Source organism: Gavia stellata, chromosome 3, assembly GCF_030936135.1.
Source record: "Gavia stellata isolate bGavSte3 chromosome 3, bGavSte3.hap2, whole genome shotgun sequence".
In the NCBI taxonomy this organism is placed as follows: domain Eukaryota; kingdom Metazoa; phylum Chordata; class Aves; order Gaviiformes; family Gaviidae; genus Gavia; species Gavia stellata.
In genome coordinates this window covers 102,520,983-102,546,548 of record NC_082596.1, presented here as the reverse complement: position 1 = coordinate 102,546,548, position 25,566 = coordinate 102,520,983, and the positions used below count along the sequence as shown (strand labels likewise).

General features: G+C 41.6%; 1 long non-coding RNA gene across 1 annotated transcript in view; it reads left to right on the top strand.

The window, feature by feature from the left end:
- Positions 1-9,472, top strand: part of LOC132316730 (uncharacterized) — a 45,597-nt gene extending 36,125 nt beyond the window's left edge. The window contains exon 4 of the long non-coding RNA XR_009483935.1: positions 7,838-9,472. This is a non-coding gene — a long non-coding RNA (uncharacterized LOC132316730). The remainder of the gene's footprint in view (positions 1-7,837) is intronic.
- The last annotated feature ends 16,094 nt before the right edge of the window (positions 9,473-25,566 follow it).

Sequence of the window (25,566 nt, the reverse complement as noted above, 5' to 3'; positions counted from 1 at the left end):
CGCAGTTTAGAAGAAATACAAAAATAATTTTTATTAAAACCTATTCTGGATATTTGTCTTTCTTCTGAGCATAAGTTTGCTTTAAATTCAGTGATTTATTTAAAATATTTTTAGATGAGAAAATGGAAGAAGAAAGTTCTTCTGGGACCAAGGGTTTGCCGTTTTAAAAGGCCATATATACATTTTAGTAAAAGCAACAGAACTGCTAACAAAATGTACTGCTGTAACATAAACTTCCTATAAATGTAAGCCTTAGATAAATTTTTCTGCTTTGATATACCTGAATCATCTGATATTTGAACAGCTTTCTTTTCAAGTTTTAGTAACACATTTTTACTGTAGCACTTCTAAGATCTTTAATTTGTAAGCATTTACTTCTTTATACTCTGTTCAAGTTCCCAGAAAAGTGAGGCCATTTTAAATGTCTTTTTCTTTCCTGCCTAGTAATATCCAGATTCTTGCAGTGTCCGGTGGGAAAGTCAGGGAACGCTCATTGGTGTGAAACTGTTGAAACCTTGACATTTTTTGTGGGAACGGAGCACAGCCTGGTGAATGGGATACATGCACTCGGAAAGAGCAGGGTATTTGTCTGGAGGCAGAGGAAATAGGTCATCTTTTAACAGTGTAGATTTAACAAATTTTAGTCCTCTTAGTCCTTCCCCCTGCTATTCCCCTCCAATACCAGATTAACTTATTCTCCAGCCTTTCAACAAATTTTTAAGTTGGAATCACAGAATCAGATTATGATTTCTAGTTCATACATACTGTAGGGAAAACCCCCTCATACTACTTATGTTAGTGAACTTCTTAAGCTCTCTTACTGATTTTAAACTATACATTGAGTCCTTCCTGGAGGAAGATACTTTACAATTAAGGTTGGATTTGGTACTGCCTTCCCAGCTGTTTAGAAAATGTAAAGGCTGCTTCTTCTGGTTTTAACAAAGTGAGGTAGCTGGACAGTGATGAACAAAATTGTGTTAATACCTTTCCTCTCTTTGAGACAACTGTGGCACGTGATGCATTGCAAAGTTCCAGTTCTAGAATCATGTGAATAGAGCAGTAAGAAATGCCATTTTTTTAATATCCCTTTTTTTTTTTTCTTTCCTGATTGCAAAGAAATGGTAAGAAAATCAAAGGTCAGAAACTCAGGATTTTAGCTTCACATGCTTTTTCAGTCAGTCTCTTGGATTTGAGACAATGTTGTTTTGTTTGTTTTTAACATGCTTGCTTAAAATACAATACTTGGTAATATGAGATTGTCATAATCTCCTTTCTAGCCTGTGCAGCATCTGGAAAGCTAGAGTAATGGCTGAGTTGAAGAAACAGTTTTCCCTTTAGCAGCCAAGAAAGTAGAAAAAATGTCGTGTAGTAGAGAGGTTGCTCTGACATTTCAGCAGAGCTATGGAGCCATCTTAGGAGAAACCACAATTTCGTTCTGGATTGAGAAAACTTTGTAAAAGAGAGAAGTTCTTCCTTTTGAATTGGAAGCTTCATGGTGCTTTTTACCAATGAATAAAACCACTGATAGGAGTTCCTTGGCTTAGGTCCAAAGGCTTCTTAGGTTGGCTTCTCTTCCCTCTTTTCTCCCTCTCCCCCATTCCTACCTTACCATTTGTAGCTAAGGTGGATCCTGGCTCTCCTGTGAATCCTGGACTCTTCATATTTGAGACAGCCAGAAGCGAGCCTTCCTACCTTGTCCTCTGGAAACAATGAATCCTGTGAAACTTTAAAGGTCTACTGGAAAGTAGGTTTCTTACTGTAGGTAAAAAATGTTCTTGATAGGCACTTTTGCATTATCTTCCATGTTGTGCCCCAGCTGTCTGGTGAGAATACAAGCTGGTGTTGACTGTAATTTTTAAAGGTATCTATTTTTTTAAAGCTGTAATTTGTATCCCTCTTGAGCTTTACACATGCAGGTAATGCTCTTGTTAGGGAATGTTTAGTCTTTTTTGCTCTGTACCATGGTCAGTACTTACAAATGAGGGAACTGAGACATAAGAGAACTGACATATGAGAACAGACACTCTGCAGTTCATTAGTGCAGATGAGAAAGGGAGCTAGCTATTTTGACTGCCTGTCCAGTCCTTTAGCCACTAGGCTGCATGACTTCTCTAATGCTACCCTTTTCCATTTCCAAGCTGTACCAATAAGCTACAGTAGCAGAATATGGATGTTCTTATATTAAAACATGTTATTTTATGGTTCTGTAGACATACCGTTGACTAGACTCTCTACTGACATGTTGTAATGTGCGACACCTTGATAGTGTTGCAAGGGAACGCTAACTGAAACAGAATTTGACCTTGTTTGCATTTTAGAAAGAACAATATGCTCAATGAAAGATCAGATTTTTCTTTCTGATATTTTTGCTTTTTGTCCTGCTTACAGGCTAATTACGGAGGTCTCATTTTCTACCATGAAAGCTGGCCGGTGTGCATCCATGAAAAAGTGGTAGTACAGTTAGCATCTCTCCACAGAGTTCACCTGAAACTGGAAGATTTTTACTTAGAAGTAGTACTTGCAGAGAAGCAGTTGGCAAAACTAGTTTTAAAATGCCTCTACAGATGTGGACAAGGAATGGAAGGAGTTGTTATACCTGAAACGATGTATGGTTGCATTTTTACAGTGGCATTTTTGGAAAATGTGAATTGTGAAAGAGAGAATTTTCCATTGCAGAGCTGCTTACTGACAACTGACCCAGCTGTATAGAACCCCATGGGAGAATATAATTAATCCCATCTTTGTTTCCACAACTGAAGCTATCCTGCATAATTACTCTAGTAGTCTTCCCTTTGATCGGCTGAGTAGTAACAATACTGGTGTCAAAGCAATGACCCAGACCATGGAAGGCAACAGCTCATGTGACAGCTCCATTTCCAATGTTACTGGCTCTACCGTGATAGAAATTACCTTGGTGAGGAATCGCAACAGCCTCAGTAATGGTGCGTCAAGTTCAATTCACGCCTCTGAAAATAGCCTTGAATTAGAATGCAGTAAGACTCCTGACAAGAAAGTCAAGGATGACTACATCAATCTCTGTGTATGCTCAGAGACTTGCCCCAGCATGATGGGCAGTGCTATTGAGACTGAAAAGGAACTTAAGATGTTGAAAGGTGAGGTGTTACTTCCCTTTGTGGAAAAAAAACAAAACAGGGGAGCGTGAAAAACATAACTTTCAACATGGATTTGAGCAGGTCAGGTCCAAAAGAACAACAGCTCAGGGATTCTTGCTTTGAACCAAGACATTTATTTAGAAAATCATACGTGGAAGCACTGCAAAACCCACAGAACATCAGTTCAGTTCAGAGGGGTCATTTGCTGAAGAGGCTTGAGGACACATAACGGACTTGGATGTTGTAAATGAAGGACAAACTTGTGAGAAACAGACTGAAAAGGGAAACTTTATTTCTAGTTGGCTAATACCAAAGGATGAAAATGTAAGCAGGACAAATTCTAATATTCTGTCTTTGTTTATTGTCCTGCAGCCCTTTTTTCAGCTGCAGGTTGGTGGTGGTTTTAATCTCATTTTGAGTTTCATGGGCATAGCTGGGTGTAGAATGCAGTCAATAGTGTTTGTGCACGTGACAAAGATCTGGAATGTGTCTTCCTGGGCTACATGTTAAAAGCAGTGACATCTCACTTCTGCCTGTTTTATGGGTTGGCTTTTATCCTCAGCCACGGTTTTCATTGGCTTTGGACCAATATTACCACATTTGTATGTGTGGGTGAGGCTTTATCTGACTTAGTGGATTCTGCCAGAGTGCATACTTCCTCCAGTCGACAACAAAATTGTCCAGTCCAGATGAAATTGCCTTGGGGCTTGGTTCTTGATCTAGGCTACAAGTTATGTAACCCTGACTTGAAAATAATACAGTATCTCTAGTTAGTTAATGTGTTGTTAAATCAGTAGTCTGAAAGACAGGGAAATCAAAATAATTCCTTTTTTCAATAAAAGCTGGTGACAGAGAGGTGCTAAGGAGCTATGAACTACGGAATTCCTCTCTTCCAATAAAACTGTTTTTATTCCAAAGTAAGCTATGCCCCCAAATTAAGTTGTTTGTCACCCTTTTTTTTTTTTTAAATTAGAGAACAGGCAGTGTTAAAACAAATCAGATATCAGTTTACATAAAAGAAGTACAGTAAGTTTTAATACTTTTTGTCAGACTTATGCAAGATTGTATTTAAATAATGAAGACACTCTTCAAATGATGATGGCATTTCCAAAATATGTTAAATTTTCTATCCTAACACACTGCCTTTCTTTCTCAAAAAAGTTTATATTATTAAGGTTGTTGTACCTTCAAACAATAATAAAGTGAAAGCAGAAACTTAGTATACTATAGTCTTAAAGTAAAATGTCATACTAGCTTTAATTTTAAGGTCTGTTTAGAAATTCACAGTATTTTCTTGGGGCTCAATGGGCTTTAGAAGCAGTGGTGAGACTGTGGATGCAAGACTGATGATCTGGTTTTCTTGTTCCACCATGAAGAGTTCAAAGACCGTATCTTTTGCTAGAATTTATAACCCCCTACAAGATTTTGAAATAAACAAGTACCATAACATCCAATAACAGTGTTTTTCTTCGAAGCAGTGAGTGAAAATTTTGTAGTAGTTTTTGAACAGCATGTCCCTGCTCGCACCTGCCCTTCTCCAGTTCCATTGTGTGTTATAGCAAGCGTAGTCTTGTTTTTCCTCTTTGCCGACATGTTCTCATGCTGCTAGCTTATGTTCACCTTGCTGTCTTCCAAGACCTCCAGATCCTTTTGAGCACAGCTGCTTGCCGGTTAGTCAGTTCCCACCCTGTATCATTGCAAGAGGCTGTTCCTTCCCAGGTATGTGATTTTGCATTTGTTCTTGCTGAATTCTCTAAGCTATCCTGTTGGCCAACAGTACAACCCCTCTATGTTCCATTGTATGGCAGCACTGCCCTAAAGCATATCATCTGTTTCCTCCTGATTTGGTGTGATCTGCAAACTTGATGAGAGCATACTCTGTTGCCTCCTCACGTTATTGATAAAAATGTTAAAGAGAACAGGTTCCAGGATAGACTTGTGTGGTACTCCACCAGTGACCAGCCTCCAGGTAGAATACAACCCACTAAACACTGCCCTCAGGTTTTTTACCCATGTGTTGTCCACCCCCATCCACGCAGCAGTGTCCTAACCTGGAGACAAGACTATTGTGAGCAGCAATGTCGAAAGCCTTGTTGAAGTGGAAGTAAATGACTTCCACTGCTTTCACTTCTGTCAGATACCCAGGCATTCTATCATCAAGGGCAATCATGTTGGTTGAGCATGGTTTATCCATTCTGACTGTTCCCAATCACCTTCTCCTACTTCACGTGCCCAAAAATGTGCTCCAAGAGGACTTGCCTTGTGATTTTCCTAGATACCAAGGTGAGGCTGATTGATCTGTAATTACATGGATTGACCACATTCTGTAGTCATGGGAGGCCTCTGCTGATCTCTGTGACTTTTCAAAGATGATTGAGAATGGCTGCCAGTTCTGTCAGCACTCTTGGATTCAGTTTGTTGGGTCCTGTGGTCTTGCATGGCTTAAGTTCTCTCATGACATGATCCTTGTTCACTTCTGGTAGTTTGAACACCTTTGCTAAGCACAGAAGTCTGAGAAACTTTGTTGGTGAAGAATAGGGCAAAGAAGACATTGAATAGCTCAGCCTTAACTGTGTCTGCTGTCACTAAATCACTGGTCCCATTCAGCAACAGTCCTATTTTTCCTGTGTTCAGCCTTTTACTCTTAATGTAGCCGTACGAGCTCTTACTGCCCTTGACATGCCTTGGAAGTTTCAAAGTTCTATGGGCTTTTGCTTTCCTAACACCATCTCTACTTGCCTTGGCAGTGTTTCTAAACCACCTACCAGTTTCCTGAATACACTGAAACCTGCTCTTCCTGAAGCCCAGAATCTGGATGCAGCTGTTCTTGCTTCACTATCCTCAGGTTCTTGAACTCCACTATTACATGGCCAGTACAGCCATGTAATAGTGGAGTCCAAGATGTGTGATTACCACATCCCCACCCTGTTCTTCCTTGCTGGTGATCAGCAGGTCCAGCTGTGTGTCACCTCTGGCTGGCCCTTCTAGTGCCTGTATCAAGAATTTATCCCCGACATCCTCCAGAGATCTTCTGGACTGCTTAGATCCTGCAATGTTGCCCCTAAACATCAGGGTCTTGAATTCAGAGACTTGATAGAGTTGCTTAAAGAATACTTTATCTACTTTCTCTCCCTGATCATGTAGTTTGTAACATACAGTTGCATCATGATGTCACTCTTAGTGGCCTCACCTTTGATCCTGACCCACATCCCTCTCAGCCAGTCCCACAGAAGCTCTCTATCCATCCCCCCAACCTCCCAGTCCCATCTTTCTCCTCTGTCTTTTCTGAAGAACTTGCATCTGTCCATCACAGCACTCCAGTTGCACAAGCAGTCCCACCACGTCACAGTTATTCTAATGATGTCTAAGTTTTGTGACTGCACACAGAGCTTTAGTTCCTCTTGCTTGTTTTCTGAAACGTGTGCATTTTGCTTTTACTCCTGTATGTCCATTCAACTAATGTGAATGTTATTTTCATACAACATGTGGGCTACAGTGCAGAAGCTAGACTCTTGTCTCCCTGCATTTTCTTTCTTGAATGACCATGATCAGGGTCTGGTCACAGCTTTGCTCTTGTTATTTCCTCTCTTGGCATCCCACCAATAAAAAGCATTGTAGGAGCATTCTGAAAAGAAAGCACAACTATAAAAAGTAGAGTAGGAAAGACAGGAATAAGACCTGTGGGAACTACAAAAAAAAAAAAAAAAAAGACAGTAGAAATAAAAGGGGGACCAGTATGACGTCCAAGGAATGACAAGTAAGTGGGAGGGAGGCAGAAGATTCCATAACTCAAAATTACATTTGTATTCCTTCCGTAATGAAGGACCCAGAGGCCGAGGTGGAGTAGAAGCTTGTATGTGGTCATTATTAGACTATGTAATGTCTAAGAAGGAAATCACAGGAAGATTAAATGCTGCAGAGTTCTCTTAATATTGTAATTCCAAGCTTTCAAGTGCTCAGCTTGAAGCCTGATCATTTTTTTAATGTAGGAATATTATAATCTTTATATGCTTTTGTTTTGTTTACAGCTAGACATGGTCTACATATTTTTCATTACTAAAGAGCAGTCTCCCACTGTTTAGAAAGAGAAAAATGAACCCATTTTTTTATTTGTCTAGGCTTTTCTCAGAAATTGACAGTAACCAATTCAAGAAACAGTTTTCAGGGAAGTGAGGGTAGGACAGCTATATATGCATCTCCTATTCTGTTCCGTTATAAGAATGACCTACTATCTGCAAATGCTGGAAGCCTTTGCGACAGACCAAAACAGTTACTTGAGACCGATCAAGACTTACTGTGATCTGGAGTCATTTCTCTATGTGGTATATATTATGGAAATTACAATATACTGGATAATAAATGAAACCTATTCAAAGCATATATATGTGTTTTTTTCAGCTTCATGATACCTGAGGTAAATTAGGGATAGGTTATCAGTTGACATAATCAGCAGTTGCACTAAATAGGGCCCACCTCATTTATACTGTTTCAACAGAATTAATTGAAGGAGCAGCAGAATTTTGCAGACTTGCTTTTGATGCCATAGGAATGATTGTCTCTGCTTTTGATCACAGATCTCATAAAAATTGCTCCAAGCAGAAACACTTCTTAAAGACTCAGTTTTGCTAATTTTCAGCCATGTGCAAAAAACTTTATTCTAAGTCTCGTGTTCCTAGCGAAACCTTTGTAAGCCTTTTCTTTGCTTTTTTTTTTTGCGTGTCTAGGAAATAGAGACAGAAGTGGCAGAGCAGTGATACAAGTCTGCAGTAGGCATCCCGCGTGGTTAGATGAAGATTCCACAAGTACAGTGATTGCTTGCCTTCTGATGTACTGGTACAGCATCCCCAGGTACAAGGTGAGCCAAGCTGCTGGGGTTTTGGCTTTATCTTTTTGTTACGGTAATACAGGTGTTAGGGGTGCAGGGACTTCTTATTGCAAGAAGATCCTAACTGCTTCATCATCCTAGACAGCACTAAAATTGTTTGTGAGCACCGCACGCTGGTAGTCGCAAGAGGACGAGAAGTCTTAATTTCATAACTTGTGTTTTACCTTTAGCTGAAATGTTGAATACTTGGTTTGTGTGATAAAAGATCAGCTTGTGTTTGGACAGAAGTTTGCTGGTTTTTTAAATACTGTTTTATTACTATTCACTGCTTTTAAACAATGTACCACAACTGAAAGCTTCTTGTGTCTGACATACATTTAGCATATGCCTCTGGTTTAGAAATATGTCAGTTCAATAAGAATAAGAATTATTGAACTGTCAAGTACCTATGCAGATACATTTCCTTTAAGTGCAAGTGGCTGCGTTCAAATACCAACTCATTAATTTTTAAGGTAATCTCACAGTCTCTTACAAATGTTCTTTGATTATGTGGTTGAACATTATGCCTTCTGGTGGCCAGTTACGAGGTGACACACACAAAATAGTTCTCTGCTGCAGTGTGCAGCTCTATCTTTGCTCAAATACTAGATGCCTGTATATTTGAACTTAAAAACTCGGTGATCTAGCTCAAGCTGATGTGGTTAATCTAACAGCATTGGTTTTAGTTTTAGCTTTGCTTTCTGTGTAACAGGAAGCACAAAGAACACAATTTGAGTTTGTGTCTTTCTAGCGTTACCTTCACAGTAGAACCATGAAGTAAGACACCATTAATTAATTCCGTACCTGCAATCAATTTGATTTGTGCACATAAAACTGTGTTTCTGTGTTAGAGACTGCCTTAAGACTGCTCTGCTTAGCACTGATTGTTCTTTTCAAGAAGTAAATATACATGGTAAAGTAGTATCCCAGCTTTTAATGACTTCTGTTTTCTGTATGTAGAAGGTAATGATGGTTTTGCCACATCTTGCTCTTATTTTTTCTGCAATATAATTTCTTTAATAACTTCTCTAGTCTTTCTTTCTACAGGTCTACAGTTCACATGCAAGCCTTTTTATTGGTTTTAATAATTGTGGAATGGTGTTTTATTCCCTTTCTAATCTTTTCCTGTGTAAGGAAAAAAAAATAATCATATGGATAAATTAACAGCTCGTTTTCTTTAGTTTCCCCCACACTCAACACTCATTGGCATTCTCTCACTGAGTTCATATTTCTATTGTGATATATGAATGCTGGCCTAAACATGCAAACCTGGAGGTTGGTACAAATTCTTGTCTGTTTCTCAGCTATAGTAGAAGTTAAGAATTGGGGTAAAGCAAGAATGTCAGTTGTGAGGAAAAGAAGATAGATGCGGCTTTTCCTTGGAAAATTGAGACCGTGAAGACTACAGAAGCACTCTAATAAAAACTGTATAGTACCTCGTCACATATTTCGAAGTGAGACTTTCTGTTACTTGTTTTTGTCCTGCTTATTTTAAGTAAAGAAAGGCATATTATACCTGATAGCACAAGCCAAGTTAATATTCCTCAAGAATTGAATAGAGATTATTCAATAGGAGATTGTAATAGTGCTCTGTAATGGACAGTCATTTCATTTCATGATTTGTCGCCTTCTCCCTCTACGCCACCCCCCTCAACACCTTGAGTAAACATCCTTGCAGATTCTTTGAGTGGGAAACTCACAAGACATTACAAGAATGTTTATTGATTATATACTTCACTTCCCTGTGTAAAGAGTTGCAAACTGCGTGGTTACTACCTGAGAAAGACACTTTCTCTATGTCTTTGAATAATTGAACTTTTGGAAAAATGTTGGCCCACATCCTCTTCTCCAATGAATAAGCATACATGCATCTTCAGTCTTCCTTTTTCTGTCACCAAAATGGATACAATTGAATCAAGTTATTGGAAGAGACTCTGAGCCTATTATAATTGATTAATTTTTTTTAATTAAAAAAAAAAAACAAACTAAGTTTGTTAACATGGCCCAAATGGACTTATTCTTAATTTCGCTTTTAAGTAGTTATTTTCCTTTATGCTGTGATTACAATGTTATGAAAATTTTGTTCGTCAAAACATGAATGTCAGTCAATGGCTGTTTCTCATTTGCTGTTTTAATAAAATTAAAGTTGTGTAAAAATAAGAAATTTGGCATTTCCTTTTCAAAACAAACAACAACAGGTCTGCTGTTCTGCCAGGAAAACATTTTTAAAACTTTTAATGAAAACGTCCATCTTCAAAGACTTCTTTTTCTCCACACCACACTTCATAAAGCAATTTGCAACACATATTTAATGAGTATAGGGACAACATTACTGTTAAGATTGTTTTTAATACACCATATTTAATTTGTTTCTGTGGAGTTAAATATAAACCTACTCCGGTAGCTCATGTAGATTCATTTGCACTTTTGTTTTGGAATTTCATTTGCATATCAAAAAAACCCCCACCCAAGTGGGATTAGGACAGAAATTAGCTGGATGCAAAAAATAGAAAGAAGTGGCAACTCTGTGTTAATCTGTGGGTTTTAGTGAAATTAAAAATGTTTTTAAGTTATTATCCTTTATCCTAATCTTGGCTATCCATTATCCTTATCTTGGACATTTGAGCAAACTAACATTTAATCAGTAGTACACTGAGCAAGTATGGCTTGATGTCTATGTGGATTTTAAAAAACATTATGGTACGGGCTTCCAAGAGCACAATGAAAATATGAACTTTGTTCATGTAAGTTGCCTTCTACAGAACAAGGGAGGCTGTTTCTAATTGTAGTTTACTTTTGTCCCTTGATGGTACCAGGCCATGGTATAAGAGATTTAAGTAATCCTGAATGCCAATAGGCTTTGAAGAGACTTGTTCTCTTGTTCGCATCTTTTTTCCCCCAGTCATTGCAGTTTTATCTTCAAAATAACTTTTTTTTTCGGAAGAGTCCTTAGCCACCCCTAAAATCTGCCCTCTTTCCAGGTCGATAAATGCTTTTTCTAAGAAAAGACACCTAAGTGTGGTTGGGGGATCACAGTAAAGATAAATTAGCAGTAGGACACCGTCCTAGAAAGAGCGGATGCATACACATGTCCACAGCAACTGTCTTATGCAACTTTGGGACAAATCATTTAAAGCAGGATTCATCTTCTCTAATTCCAAATTCTTTAACTAGTCTAGCCATCTAGGCTCCTTCTACAGTCAGTGGAAGGAGAAAAGTACATCTAAAGAGTGATGTGTTCAAGGAACGTGTGGATGAGGCATTGTGGGACATGGTTTAATGGGCATGGTGGTGTTAGTTGATGGTTGGACTTGATCTTACAGGTCTTTTCCAACCTTAGTGATTCTATGATTATACAGTTGCCTTTTAACATACAAAATATTAGTCTTATACTGTAAGCGTCTTACAGTGTCTGCCTGATTTTCTCTCTCACTCTTTTCTCCTCTCCCAGTTATATAGAGAATCTAAATGACTGGTTTGGACTAGGCATCTAATCTTTAAATACCTGCAGCTAGGTGGTGGAAGTCCTGCCCTCCATCTATTCAGTCAGTTCCTCATTTATAAAATGTCTGTAAAAAGCACTTACCTTTCCGGAAACTTTCTAACAATGATATTAGTGGAAAAAATTGTAGAAGAGTTGTAAAGGGTAAAGCTCCAGGGGCTGTGTGGAGCTGGGTCAGAGAATGAGGAAGCAGTATTTTAGTAACTCCTCACAAGTACTTTTTTTCCTGGCTGTACGGGGAGAATCAGCATTCCTTCTCCCAAACTTTTTCAAAGTTTGCTGTAAAAGGAGAGGACTGTCATGCCAATAACAGCTTTCCAGGACGGTGTAGTTTCCACTACTCTGACCCAAAGTTAAAACCTATCTCAAGATTAACCTTTAACCCACCGTCAGTACCTTTGTTCTGTTAGCATAGAGCTTCCTCAGTAAAAGAAGATGGCTTAAAAACACACCTGTATTTCTGCCGCTGGGAAGGAGATCCGTGATTTGGGAGTTGTGATTCTAGTGGATTCACGGAAATGCCAGCCTGTTTCTTCTCTTTTCAAAGCATTAACAGCAATGCAGGTGAATACTAGTTGGGAGATGCATTGTGTCCAAGTGCAGAACGAAATGCCGGTATTTTTAGAACACGTTGTAACACATACTGCAGTTGTTTTGGGAATGGGAGTTATCTTACAGTGGTCGCTGTTCTAGAAAGTAAGGACTCACTCACAAGGATGAGGTGAAAAAGTGGAAGCAGAAATAGTTTAAAAAATAAGATCAAAGAGGAAGTTACTTGAGAAAGGTTTAATTTTCTCTGGACAGAAATTAAGTGAAAGTGGAACCAATCTATTATACTAAAGTCCAGTTTTCTCAAGCATTACACAAAAATGGATCAGCTTCCTGGGAAAATAGTTCTGGAGGTTGACTTACAGTTGGTTTCATCTCACACTTTTTAGTGTCAGTTTGGATTGAAACACGTACCGCAATAATGTATACATAGAATGTGCTGAGAACTGCAGCAACTATTTCCTCTGCCGTTAATGGAGTGGCTTTCTTTACGCCAAACGGCTGTAGATCTTCTAGCACAGGGTCCACAAGCAGTGCAGACCAAAAAAAAAGACGCTATCATAAAGCTCTTACTTCAGCATTTAAATTTCTCTTACAAAGCGTAACGGAGCAAATGGCAAATATATTTTAGCATGCTTGGCTTCCATCCAAACACCTTTAAGAAAGGCAGTGTGTTTTGTTTAAGTAAGACTTAACTGTGTTCAAAATGCAGACGCTCTGTTCAAAATGCTGTATTTATTCTGTTTCTAACTTTTAAGAGAAAAATACTGGAAGTTTAGCAACACAGAAAGGAAACTTCTCCTGCTGAACACAGCACGTACTGCATTTTTGATATCTGAGCATGGAAGGAGCCAGATGCAGATCCGGCAATCCTAACATTCAGTAAGAGTGATAACAGAACACAAATACCCTGTTGTAGCCAATTATGGTGTTTATTGATTTATTCTTTTTAAAATCTCCCAGCATCATTTGCCATCTAACCACCAACCCCAAAAGACTTTCTGTTGTAATTGATTCAAAGTCTCAGGTTCACCATTCTCTCCATCTTAAATCTAACTGATGTTGAAAATACTTTGATATGTTAATATTTAAAATATTTTAGAAATGTTTAATATTTTAAAATATTTTTGCATAAAGGATAAATAAATTCACTGTATTCAAAGTGCTGTCAGGTGACCAAAATAATGGCAGGGGTGGGGGGGGAAACCAGGTTCTGCTCTCCCTGTTCCTAACTCTTATGCTAGCAGGTAGGAAAGCATCTTCAGGTGGAAGTGTAACTTCCTGCAGTTGTGTATTCTTAAGAGCAGAACTGTTAAGAGTTCAGTTGTTGTTTTAAAAGGAATGCAGTTTCGAAATTCGTCTGTCAGAGTCCCGGGACTTTCACTGATTCGTTTATCAGAGCCCCAGTGACAGGACTTGCACTGAGCAGATGCACAAAAATCGACATGAGTTATTTTATTGAGAGCGACAGAAACAGCTTCGAGATTGCCGTTGATAAATGCACTAACTACAATAGTGCTCCTAATTAAGGTTAATATTGCTAGCAAACTCGATACTGATACAACAACCCGGGGATAACTTTCACCCAGAGGGTGAGAGGCGCAGCGCATACCTAGAGAGGTGTCCCTGCCTGGGGTGGAGGAAGAGAACGCAGCCCGTCCACTGCTCCATCAGGTGTCGATGTTCTTCTCTCCCACTTTAACAACCATTTTCTCCGTCTTTCATCCCCAAAACCTACGAGGCTCCCCCCCATATGTGATGTGTAGCATGATTTGGGTGGAGAGATGGGTGCTATAGTCATATATGTTTAGCATGATCTCTGTAATCTTCATGAGCATATGCAGGGGGGTCAGCTGGAGTATGCATTTCACCGGTAATGAGGCAAAGGTCAGTGATGGGACATGAAGCCTTTGGAAGAAACAAAGACCCATTCAGGTTTCTATTATCTTGCTGTCTTTGCTGACCTCAAGCAGGGCTGTCCTGCCTCCTCGGGGCGCCCTCCTTATCTGCACCCCGTGTAAGCAGGCGGGTCTCCATTCCTCCGGGTCGCACAAGAGATGGCAAGGTCGGTCTTAGTGGTTCTTGCTTCCACCTCGTTATCCAAATTCCACAGCAGTTCACACCAGAATGGCAATGTGAGCTCCAAAACTCTAGGGAACAAGGAGTCTGGGTTCCCTCTAGCTCTAGTACAACCCTAACGTTTTGGAGATCAGGGCTTTCAGCTTGCTGAGAATAGGGAGAGGTTAAGGGACCCTTCAGTAGATCCATAGGAGACAAGCGGAAATGGCCTCAAGTTGCACCAGGGGAGGTTCAGGCTGGATATTAGGAAAAATGTCTTTCCTGAGAGTGGTGAGACGCTGGAACAGGCTGCCCAGGGAGGTGGTGGAGTCACCATCACTGGAGGTGTTCAAGGAACATGTGGACGAGGCGTTGTGGGACATGGTTTAATGGGCATGGTGGTGTTAGTTGATGGACTTGATGAGCTTGCAGGTCTTTTCCAACCGTAGTGGTTCTGTGATTCTATGAAAACTCCCTAGCAGAGAAATATGCTTACGATCCTATCATTTTGAAGACTTCCCTGTTGCCCAAAGCTTCCCCAGGCAGAAGTTTTCCTTGAACAAATGCCGCAGGATGATCACGGCTTATCAAGTATTATCACAGCTTATTTCTCAACAAAATGACCTTGGAACCATCTGTAATATTGTTACTATATGTTTTAGTTTAAACAGTGTTTTGTCTTAATTCCTCCTGCATGTAAACACTTTAAATTTCTGCCAGTAGGCAGTAGCATTCTGGAATTAACCCGGGCGTTTTCCCTGCTAGTAGCAGATGCTAAGTGAGGTGCTACTTCAGTCTAATTAGTTGCCTATGCAATGCAAAACTGGAACCCTTAAGCAGAGGATTAAGAATAGCCCTGTAAATATTTCTGCTGCCTGCTTGAATAAAACAACATTTTATGCTCTTTGCAAGGGTTTGAGTAAAAACGAATTAATTACCACTCATGTTATAGTAATTATTTTATTCAGATAATTTTAGTGTTTTATACGATACTTTATATACCTTGGAGATATGGCAGATAGGCCTTGAGGAAAGGCATTGAATTAAGAAAGACTGTTTTGGCTTGTTTCTAAACATAGTTGTTTGTATTAGTTATAGATGCAGAATTTAGTAGAAATAATACATTTAGATGTATTATGAAAAATATGAAACTAATTAGTTTTTCACAGTCAACTCTGGGTTTAGAGTTCAGGATTTTTTTAAAACCTTACATTAGTCACTTTAATGCTGAAACTGAGCAGGATAAGCAGGTTGTCTCATCTTTAACAAAACCACCTATTAATCTCAATTTCAAAATGAAAGAAGTCCAGATGCAGAAACTCTGACTGATGTTTAGATTTGTTCTTTCCCTATGTCAGGGCAACAAAAGAGGTAAACTCTTAGTTTCATTTTTGAAGGGAGAATAACAATACAGCCTTGCAGGGGATGGATAATGAAGAATGGAGAGACCTGTTGTATTTCAAGTCTGAAACCTGCAATGCAACTGAAAGCCATATCCACTCCCTCACGTTGTATTGTGGTGTGCCCTAGAGCCACTGTGCCTATAAACTTGGCACAGCCTTTGTAGAAAAGGGATGTAGAGAATTTTTCTTCCTTGTAATTATAATGCCAGTGGTCTTGTCTTAAATGTACAAGGCAAGGGCTAAATCTGCATGCTCTGATAGGACCAAACCTGGCCAAATCCTGCCTGCCACTGTTTCCTGGAAAAGAAAGCAGCTGTTCTGGCTGCGAACAGTAGTGCAACAACCAAACATTTCCTTTGGAAAAATCACTATTCTTCAGAGCTGGACTGTGTGTTTTCCAGATGTGACTAGGGATATATGCATTGCAGTCCCTTCAGGCAGCAACTACCATTTCCTCCCCTTCTCTGCAGTAGGATTCAGCCACACTATATCCTTTGAAGTCGCAGTCTCCTAGAGTGTTGTCCGTAAGATCTCCTCACCCTGTCCTCATCATTCCTGGAGCAGGCGTCACTTCTGCTTGAGGCTGGTGGTAGGCATTCCTTGGGGGAGAATTTGGAAAGGCAGATGCAAGGCAATGTTCGGAGCAAGGTGCCTGGCTGCTACTGCTACTCCTGTGGGGTTGCTGCCCGTGCACGGGGAGAGGGACGCGGGTGCTTCCTGTTGTCAGACCTGTTGCGCTGCAGCACCTCCTGTGTGCAGATTATACAGAGTGTAAATGGCAAGGTGTTGGTGGCAGGGGGGCTGCAGGGGTGGCCTTTGTGAGACGAGACCAGGAGCTGCCCCCATGTCAGACAGAGCCGGTTCCAGTCAGCTCCAAGACGGACCCGCCGCTGGCCAAAGCCGAGCCCATCAGCAGCACCGGTGGCACCTCAGTGATAATTTAAGAAAGGGTAAAAAATGCTCCACAGCAGTGTGAGATAGAGAGGAGGGAGGGAAAAACAATGTTGAGGAAACAGTCCTGCAGACACCAAGGTCAGTAAAGAAGGAGGGGCGGGTGCTCCAGGTGCCCCGGCAGAGATTCCCTGCGGCCCGTGGAGGACCATAGTGAAGAAGGTATTTCTCTGCAGCCAGTGCAGGACCCCATGGTGGAGCAGGGGGACATGCCCTAAAGAAAGCTGCAGCCCGTGGAGAGCCCACGCTCCTGGAGCAGGCTCCTGGCAGGAGCCGTGGCCTGTGGAGAGGAGGCCGAGCAGGCGCGGGTTTTCTGGCAGGAGCTGAGGCCCACGTGGGTCCCACGCTGGAGCAGTCTGTTGCTGAAGGGCTGTACCCTATGGAGGGGACACATGCTGGAGCAGTTCTTGAGGAATTGCAGCCCGTGGAACTGTGGAAAGGCCCCGCACTGGAGCAGGAGAAAAGTGTGAAGAGGAAGGAGCGGCAGAAACAGACTGTTACGGACTGACCGCGAACCCCCATTCACCATCCCCCTGCGCCACTGCTGGGGGGAAAATAGAAGACTTGTGATCGGAGGAGTGAAGTTGAGCCTAAGATGCGGGGTGGGAGGAGGTGTTTTTAGTTTTGTCTTTGTTTCTCACCATCCTACTCTATTTTTCATTGGCAATAAATTAAATACATTTTCCCCAAGACAAGTCAGTTTTGCCTGTGACGGTGCTTGGTAAGCCATCTCCCTGTCTTTATGTCAACCCACAAGCTTTTCCATCTTATTTTCTCCCCTTTGTCCTGTTGAGGAGGGGGAGTGAGAGAGCAGCTGGGTGGGGATCTGGCAGCCAGCCAAGGTCAACTAACCACACGGATTGAAATGGTTTTTTAGTGGTCAGATATGAAAATGGGAGTAATACGGAGTATTAGATGAAGGTGACAGATTATTAGAGCAGATCAAACTGATGTTAAGAATGTCCTGTAATGCAGGAAGGATCAGAAGAGGAGAAAACTTCATTCATAAGGCTCTGAAATTACAGCAGGTGTGATGAACTGGCCGTAAACTTGTTCTGTTTTGAGGATATGAGTGGGGCAATGTAATTTTACCATTGAGTAAAAGACATTGAGTTGTTTTCAGTTCACTGGTGAAAGCGTATCCTTGAAAGATCTTTTGAGAGTACAAAATAGGCAACATATGGAACCAGTCTGAAGCAAATTCACAAAACTGATCTTCAATATAGCTGAGCCTACGCTGGCCTTGTCGTGTCCTATTGAAGTTAACTACTCAGTCACAGGTGGCCTTATGCCATGTCCTCACCCAGGGCACAAATCAGGCTCACATACACCTAGGAAGCACTCCATTGTATCCCACGGAGTAGGTGTATCCATTTGCTACGGCAGGAGCTGTTTCAATCCTTAAACATCAAACTGATAGATTTTTAAAAGTGCTCAAAATATCTTCTCTCTACTACGACAGGAGACACTGCTCAAGAAAAACTTACACAAATTAATGTATAGGTTCAACTTCACAAAAACATCATTTCACCTATAAAACAGTCCAAGATTTTAGTATCTTTTAAAATTTTTTTTTGTTTCAAAAAAAAAAGGGATCTCACAGAAATAACGACACAATTTGGTGCTGTAGCAAGTCTTTTGGAATAAAATTCCATTCTAAAAACACTTAGCAGCAATATAGCTCATAGGTTGGAATCTAATACAAATAAGCTTAGAAAAGATTTTAAAAACTCAGCATTAGCTTAGAAGAGAAGACATTCTAAGGTGCTTTGAACTAATAAATATAAATTTTGTTTTAGAACAAGCAGATTTATTGAAAACTTAATTTAACTTTTATAAGCTAGCAATAATGTTAGTAGGAATTATTTTAGCATCATGGAATTTACCTGGCCCTTTGGTATGGGCTGAGGTGGTGTGCTGGAGAGACCAAGATGCTTCAGGTGAACCAAGCTGCCTTCTTGGTTGTATTCTGAGTAACAATTAGATGGAAACTTCTTTCTGTAGCACCTTAGAAAATGGAAGAGAGTGTGATATTCATAGTAATGAGTTTACTCTAACTGTGTTTTGTCATCCCTGTCAGAATGCAATTCCTTATTCCATTCACAGTGTCCTGGTATTGATTCATAAGGAGTGTGCTTTTAGACCTGACTGGGACACAGCAATTCAGGTAAGTTAAAACATTCCTCAGAGCTGTCAAGACATATTTGTAATCTCTGGCTATATTAAACCTTATCTGCTTCAGTGTGATGCAATATTTTTAATCCTAAGAGATTTTGTGTAACTAGTGACTCCTAGTTTGGTCTAACCCAAATACAAGTATCCCACATTAGAATCTTAGCTGGCATGATTTAGTCTAACTTTGGGTCTGACCTTGCAGTTCTCGGCAGAAGTGCAATATTCTTTTCTGCAGAGGTCAGTGGACCTGGCCTAATTTGTTATCAAAAATTCTGATTTCTAAAGCACAAAATATGAGTGTAGGTGGGACCAAAATGAAAGTGCCTGAAGTTGAAATTGGTTTTATCCTCTTCTTACCCAGACATGGGCTTTATCAATGTAACACTAAAATTATCATCCCAGTTTCATTATGCTGGTTTCAAACCATCAGAAGAACCCAAGCTCTGCATATTAGCACTTGCTATGAATAACTCACAGACAGTTCTGTGACTATTTGTTCTGCTTTTAAATTCAAGACACTGAAACAATTCTTTTCAACTCTTTCTGAAGTTCTACCTATGGTCATGTTTTTTCAGTGTAGAAACTGGAAGACTTCATTACAAACTGCAAGGAGGCCATTGTCTTTCTGCAAAACTCAGTCAGCTTGCTAACAACCAACAAAACTCTCAATACTGTGCGAGTAAGTTTTGATTAAAAGGACAGGTTCAAATTTCTCTGTTGTCAAATAAAGAAAATTGGTTTTGAAACAACTTTGGTCTAGCAGATTAAATGTTTTGTGACTGAATCTGTAGTGCACCAAACTGAATTTATAGCAGTAAGAGGGATTTTACAATTTTAGCTTGGACAAGAAAATGTGATCATGCTTGCCTAAATTCCAGTGTTAACGAAAGTTTTTCACCACAGTTACTAGACCAGAAGTAGCTCACTAGTGCTATCTGTCATGTCAAACAACACCTCAAACATGGCTATTCCAGCTAAATATACATAGGTCAGGAGAACATTGGCCAGAATTTTGTGTGTAAGCACAGCTCTCCCTGGATGAATATCTGGTCTAGATCCATTTTGTCAAAAATTATAGCTAATGTCTAATGAAAAACTGCAAGTGTGGAGTAGGCACTAGCAACGTTCTCATAATTTGGATTTATTTTTGAATATGTGTGAGCTAGATGGTGTTCCCTCTCTGGGTTTCTTTGAACAAATGACACATAGTAATTTTCTTCTGCATAGAAAGTGTGTGATTTAATCAGTAAACACAAGACAATGATGAAGCTTCTTTTGGAAGATGCCTTGTTAATAACACTAAGGCTAGAAGGTGGAACAGTCACAGAATCACAGAATCACTAAGGTTGGAAAAGACCTGCAAGATCATCAAGTCCAACCATCAACCCAACACCACCATGCCCACTAAACCACATCCCGCAGTGCCACGTCCACACGTTCCTTGAACACCTCCAGGGATGGTGACTCCACCACTTCCCTGGGCAGCCTGTTCCAATGCTTCACCACTCTCTCAGGAAAGACATTGTTCCTAATATCCAGCCTGAACCTCCGCTGGGGCAACGTGAGGCCATTTGCTCTTGTCCTATAGCTTGTCACTTGGGAGAAGAGACCAACACCCACCTCACCACAACCCCCTTTCAGGTAGTTGTAGAGAGTGATGAGGTCTCCCCTCAGCCTCCTCTTCTCCAGACTGAACAACCCCAGCTCCCTCAGCCGCTCCTCACAAGACTTGTGCGCCAGACCCCTCACCAGCTTCGTCACCCTTCTCTGGACACGCTCCAGCACCTCAAGGTCCTTCTTGGAGTGAGGGGCCCAAAACTGAACACAGCATTCGAGGTGCGGCCTCACCAGCGCCGAGTACAGGGGCACAATCCCCTCCCTACTCCTGCTGGCCACACTGTTTCTGATACAGGCCAGGATGCCGTTGGCCTTCTTGGCCACCTGGGCACACTGCTGGCTCATATTCAGCCGGCTGTCGACCAACAACACTCCCACATCCTTTTCTGTGGGGGAGCTTTCCAGCCACTCGTCCCCAAGCCTGTAGCGTTGCATGGGGTTGTTGTGACCCAAGTGCAGGACCCGGCACTTGGCCTTGTTGAACCTCATACAATTGGCCTCGGCCCATCCATCCAGCCTGTCCAGATCCCTCTGCAGAGCCTTCCTGCCCTCCAGCAGATCAACACTCCTGCCCAACTTGGTGTCGTCTGCAAACTTGCTGAGGGTGCACTCAATCCCCTCATCCAGATCATCGATAAAGATATTAAACAAGACCAGCCCCAAAGCTGAGCCCTGGGGGACTTCGCTTGTGACTGGCTGCCAACTGGATTTCGCTCCATTCACCACAACTCTCTGGGCTCGGCCGTCCAGCCAGTTTTTTAGCCAGCGAAGGGTGCACCTGTCTAAGCCACAAGCCACCAGCTTCTCCAGGAGAATACTGTGGGAGACAGTGTCGAAGGCTTTACTAAAGTCCAGGTAGACAACGTCGACAGCCACGAGGCGGGTCACCTGGTCCTTGCAAGACTTAGGAGGGAGGAGTTCTGCCATGCAGAAGACTACTGCTAAGTATGACTTCGGAAAAGATGCAGCATTGTTGATTATGCCAGAGAACTATAGTAATCCTGGGGTGCATTAAATACAGCATAACCAGCTAGTCAAAAGAGGTGATTATCCCACTGTATTCAGCGTTGGTGCGGCCTCACCTTGGGTACTGAGTGCAGTTCTGGGCCCCACAATTTAAGAAGGATGTGAAGGTCCTTGGATGCATCCAGAGGAGGGCAACAAAGCTGGTGATGGGGCTGGAAGGAATGTCCTGTGAGGAGCGGCTGAGGACTTCGGCCTTGTCTAGTTTGGAGAGAAGGAGGCTGAGGGGCAACCTCATTGCTCTCTACAGCTTCCTGAGGAGGGGAAGTGGAGAGGGAAGTTCTGATCTCTTCTGCCTGGGATCCAGTGATAGGACGGTGGGAATGGTTCAGAGCTGCACCAGGGGAAATTTAGACTTGACATTAGGAAGCATTTCTTTACTGAGAGGGTGGTCAAACCCTGGAACAGGCTTCCTAGAGAGGTGGTCGATGCCCCAGGCCTGTCAGTGTACATTTGGACAATGCCGTTGACAACATGCTTTAACTTTTGATCATCCCTGATTTGCTCAGACAGTTGGACTAGGTGATCGTCCCTTCCAGCTGAAATAGTCTATTCTATTCTATTCTATTCTATTCTATTCTATTCTATTCTATTCTATTCTATTCTATTCTATCCTAATAGAAGGAGAAGTGGAAATAGCCATTTACTTCATTTGTAAGTTGAGATTGTCTTTTGGTCAGTCCCTCTTATGCATGGCTGCTGCCGGTTTATTTTTAAGGAAGCTCTAGGGGTCTCCAAAATTCAGCTGTAGCTCACCTTCCATAAAGACAGAGGAATAAAGTTCTGATTCAGCACATTCTGTCGCTTCTACATGTATAGATTTCACGTTTCATTAGAGCACAGTTTGAGTGAATTGAGTTTTAGGCTGATGATTCTCAAGAGGGGACAACTTCATGTATACAGCCTTAAAAGATCTTCTATGCCATGCACTTTTTGCAGCTAGACTCAGATACACTTAATATTCTTGGACATTTTTTAAAAGTGCAACCGTCATGTTAATGTGATTCTAAGTAAGGTACATTTTCACTTGACAAGTTGAAGAAACTAATATTTTGTAGTTACCTGCTTGTTTGCAGTGACATTCTTCAACAAAGTAGGAATTGATGCCTTCTGAAGGACGCAGTTCACCTTCTGACAAAGTCCATGTCAGAAAAATTCTGTTGGTCTTTCCTCCCCAACTAACAGAGATGCCATGGAGTTTGTAACCAGACTGTATAATGAAGTAGATGAAGAAGTCCATAGACTCCTGCTGTTATCCAATAAATGCCTCCAGCAGCTGGGGAATCTTGGGGAAGCCATAAAATTTGAAGAAGACTGTGACCAGGTCAGCATTGTTTTTTGAGACTTGTATTAAACAAGCTACCGTTTTAAGCTTCTTTTTCTCTTTTTAAATAGCTGAATTTATCTGATGTTATGTATATCGCTGTTTACATATTAGTACCGCTCGGAGACAGTAGGTGAGCAGTGCTATTAACACTAGCTGTTTATGAGTATGCAAAAAAATTTATAGTAATCAGTTCAGTATTTCAAGCTGACCAAATTCAGCTATAATATAAGGAGGTAGAATTTCTTAAGAGAGATACATATGAAGTATATTAACTTACTTTAACAGACTAATTTATATGCACTATATTTATGGATAGTGTGTGTTTGATTTACTGAGTGAGGAAACAAGTTTTGTTTGGTATTTTTATGCAGATGAAACTGTGGTTTGAAAATGAGCAAGAGAAATATCTTGGATCTTTAGATCAAGAAGGACTTTCATTGGAAAAAGTTGCAAGAAGATTTCCAGGTTTTGATTGGCAAGGCAAAGGTAGGTAGCTTGCTAATAGAGAACATTTCCTTTCATTTTCACAGATGTTGAAAAAAATCACTAAAATACCTGGATTTGAATAGAAGAGGGAAGTACAGTGTGGAGAAATGTTAATTTTTGCTGGCAGCATGACCATGGTATGTCTGTACTGGGCAACAAAGATTCAGCCAGGTGCCTCTGAAATTTAGGCTGAGCTGGCACAATCATATGGCTCAGTTGAGCAGCAAGAAGAGCAGTATTTCCAATGTATTAATGTAGCATGTGGCACACAAGAAGTGCTTCTATAAGTACATAACTAGCAAAAGCAATACTAGGGGAAATGTGGGCCTACTACTGAATAGGCTAGGGGCCTTGATGGCACAGGACACGGAAAAGGCTGAAGTACGGAATGCTGCCTTTGCCTCAGTCTTTACTAGCAGGACTGTCTTCAGGAGTCCCAGAGACCAGGGGAAAAGTCTGGAGCAAGGAGAATGTACCCTTGGTGGATGAGGATCAGGTTAGACAATACTTAGGCAAACCAGACATACTTAAGTCCATGGGTCCTGATGGGTTGCACCCACAAGTGCTGAGGTAGCTGGCAGATGTCATTGTGGGGCTACTTTAGATAATCTTTGCTCAATCATGGTGGCTGGGAGAAGTGCCTGAAGATTGGAGGAAAGCAAATGTCACTCCTATCTTCAAGACAGTCGAGAAGGAGCCAGGGAACTAAAGGCCAGTCAGCCTCACCTCTGGAGGCTGAAGGGTGGAGCAACTAATCTTGGAAACCATTTTCAAACACATGAAGGACGTGGAGGTCATTGAAAGCAGTCAGCATGGCTTCACCAAGGGGAAGTCATGCTTGACCAACTTGGTAACTTCTATGATGAAATGATGGGCGTGGTAGATGAGGGGAGAGCAGTGGCTAGTATCTACTGGGCCTTCAGTAAGGCCTTCGACACTGTCTCCCGTAAGAGCCTCATAGCCCCTCAAGCTGTTGCCGTAGGGGCTGGATGAGCAGACAGTGAGGTGGATTGTAAACTGGGTGAATGGCCAGAGCCTGAGGATGGTGATGAGTGGCACAAAGTCTAGTTGGAGGCCAGTAAGACACAGTGTACCCCAGGGGTCCATACTGGATCCAATACTATTCAACATCTTCATTAATGATCTGGATGGTGGGACAGAGTGTACCCTCAGCTGATGATACAGAACCGGGAGGTGTGGGTGATAGGGCAGAGGGTTGTTGTACTGCTGTTCAGAGAGACAGGATAGAGAATTGGGCAAACAGGAACCTCATGAAGTTCAACAAAGAGAGGTTTCAAGTCCTGCACCTGGGAAGGGATAACCCCATGCACAAATATGTGCTGGTATATTGGTGGCATATGGTACTCCACCAGTATATGCTGGGGGCTACCCAACTGGAAAGCAGCTTGGCAGAAAAGGACCTAGGGGTTCTGGTGGCCACCCAGTTGAACATGAGCCAACAATGAGCCCTTGCAGCAAAGAAGTCTAATGGTATCCTGGGCTGCGTTAGGAGGAGTGTTGCCAGCAGGCTGAGGGAGGTGCTCCTTCCCCTCTGCTCAGCACTGGTGAGGCCACCCCTGGAGTGTTGTGTCCAGTTCTGGGCTCTTCCGTACAAGAGAGACATGGACATACTGGACAGAGTCCAGCAAAGGGCCAGGAAAATGATTAAGGGACTGGAGCATCTCACATACGAGGAAAGGCTGAGAGATCTGGGACTGTTTAGCCTGGAGAAGAGAAGGCTCTGGGGGGAATCTCATCCATGTATATAAACACCTGAAGGGAGGGTGCAAAGAGGACCGAGCCAGGCTGTTTTCAGTGATGCCCAGTGACAGGACCAGAGGCAATGGGCACAAACTGAAACACGGGAGGTTTCCTCTGAACATCAAGAAACATGTTTACTGCTGAGGGTGACTGAGAACTGTCATAGGTTGCCCAGAGCAGCTGTGGAGTCTCCATCCTTGGAGATACTCAAAAGGCATCTGGATGTGGTCCTGGGCAACCAGTTCTAGCTAACCCTCCTTGAGCAGGGAGTTGGACCGGATGACTCCAGAGCTCCCTTCCAACCTCAGCCATTCTGTGATCTCCAGTACAAATAAAAGTTGCCAGGACTTTTGGATGTTTTCAGAGGGCAGTCTTGTCAACACCCCTCAGACAGTGACTGGCCATCCTGTCCAAGATCTTTCCAAGGCACACCCCATTTCAAACAGCTCAATGAAATTCATTTAGCAATATGTCATTGCAGTGATTTGTGTAACAAGTATTACAACTGAGCTGAAAAGCTTTGATTTCTATGTAGGGCAGTGGGACTGAACCAATAGAGTTACCCAGGAAAAACACCCTTTAAGCTTCATTGGATTGTGGATCAAACACCTTCCTCTAGGTGTCTACAGAAAGGTTTAGAAAAATCTTGCCTTTTGCTATAGTAATATGAGTAAGCGTTTGGGGGAGGTCAACCATTGTGCCATGTGTTTGGGTCATATTCAGTAAAAGCAGTGGGA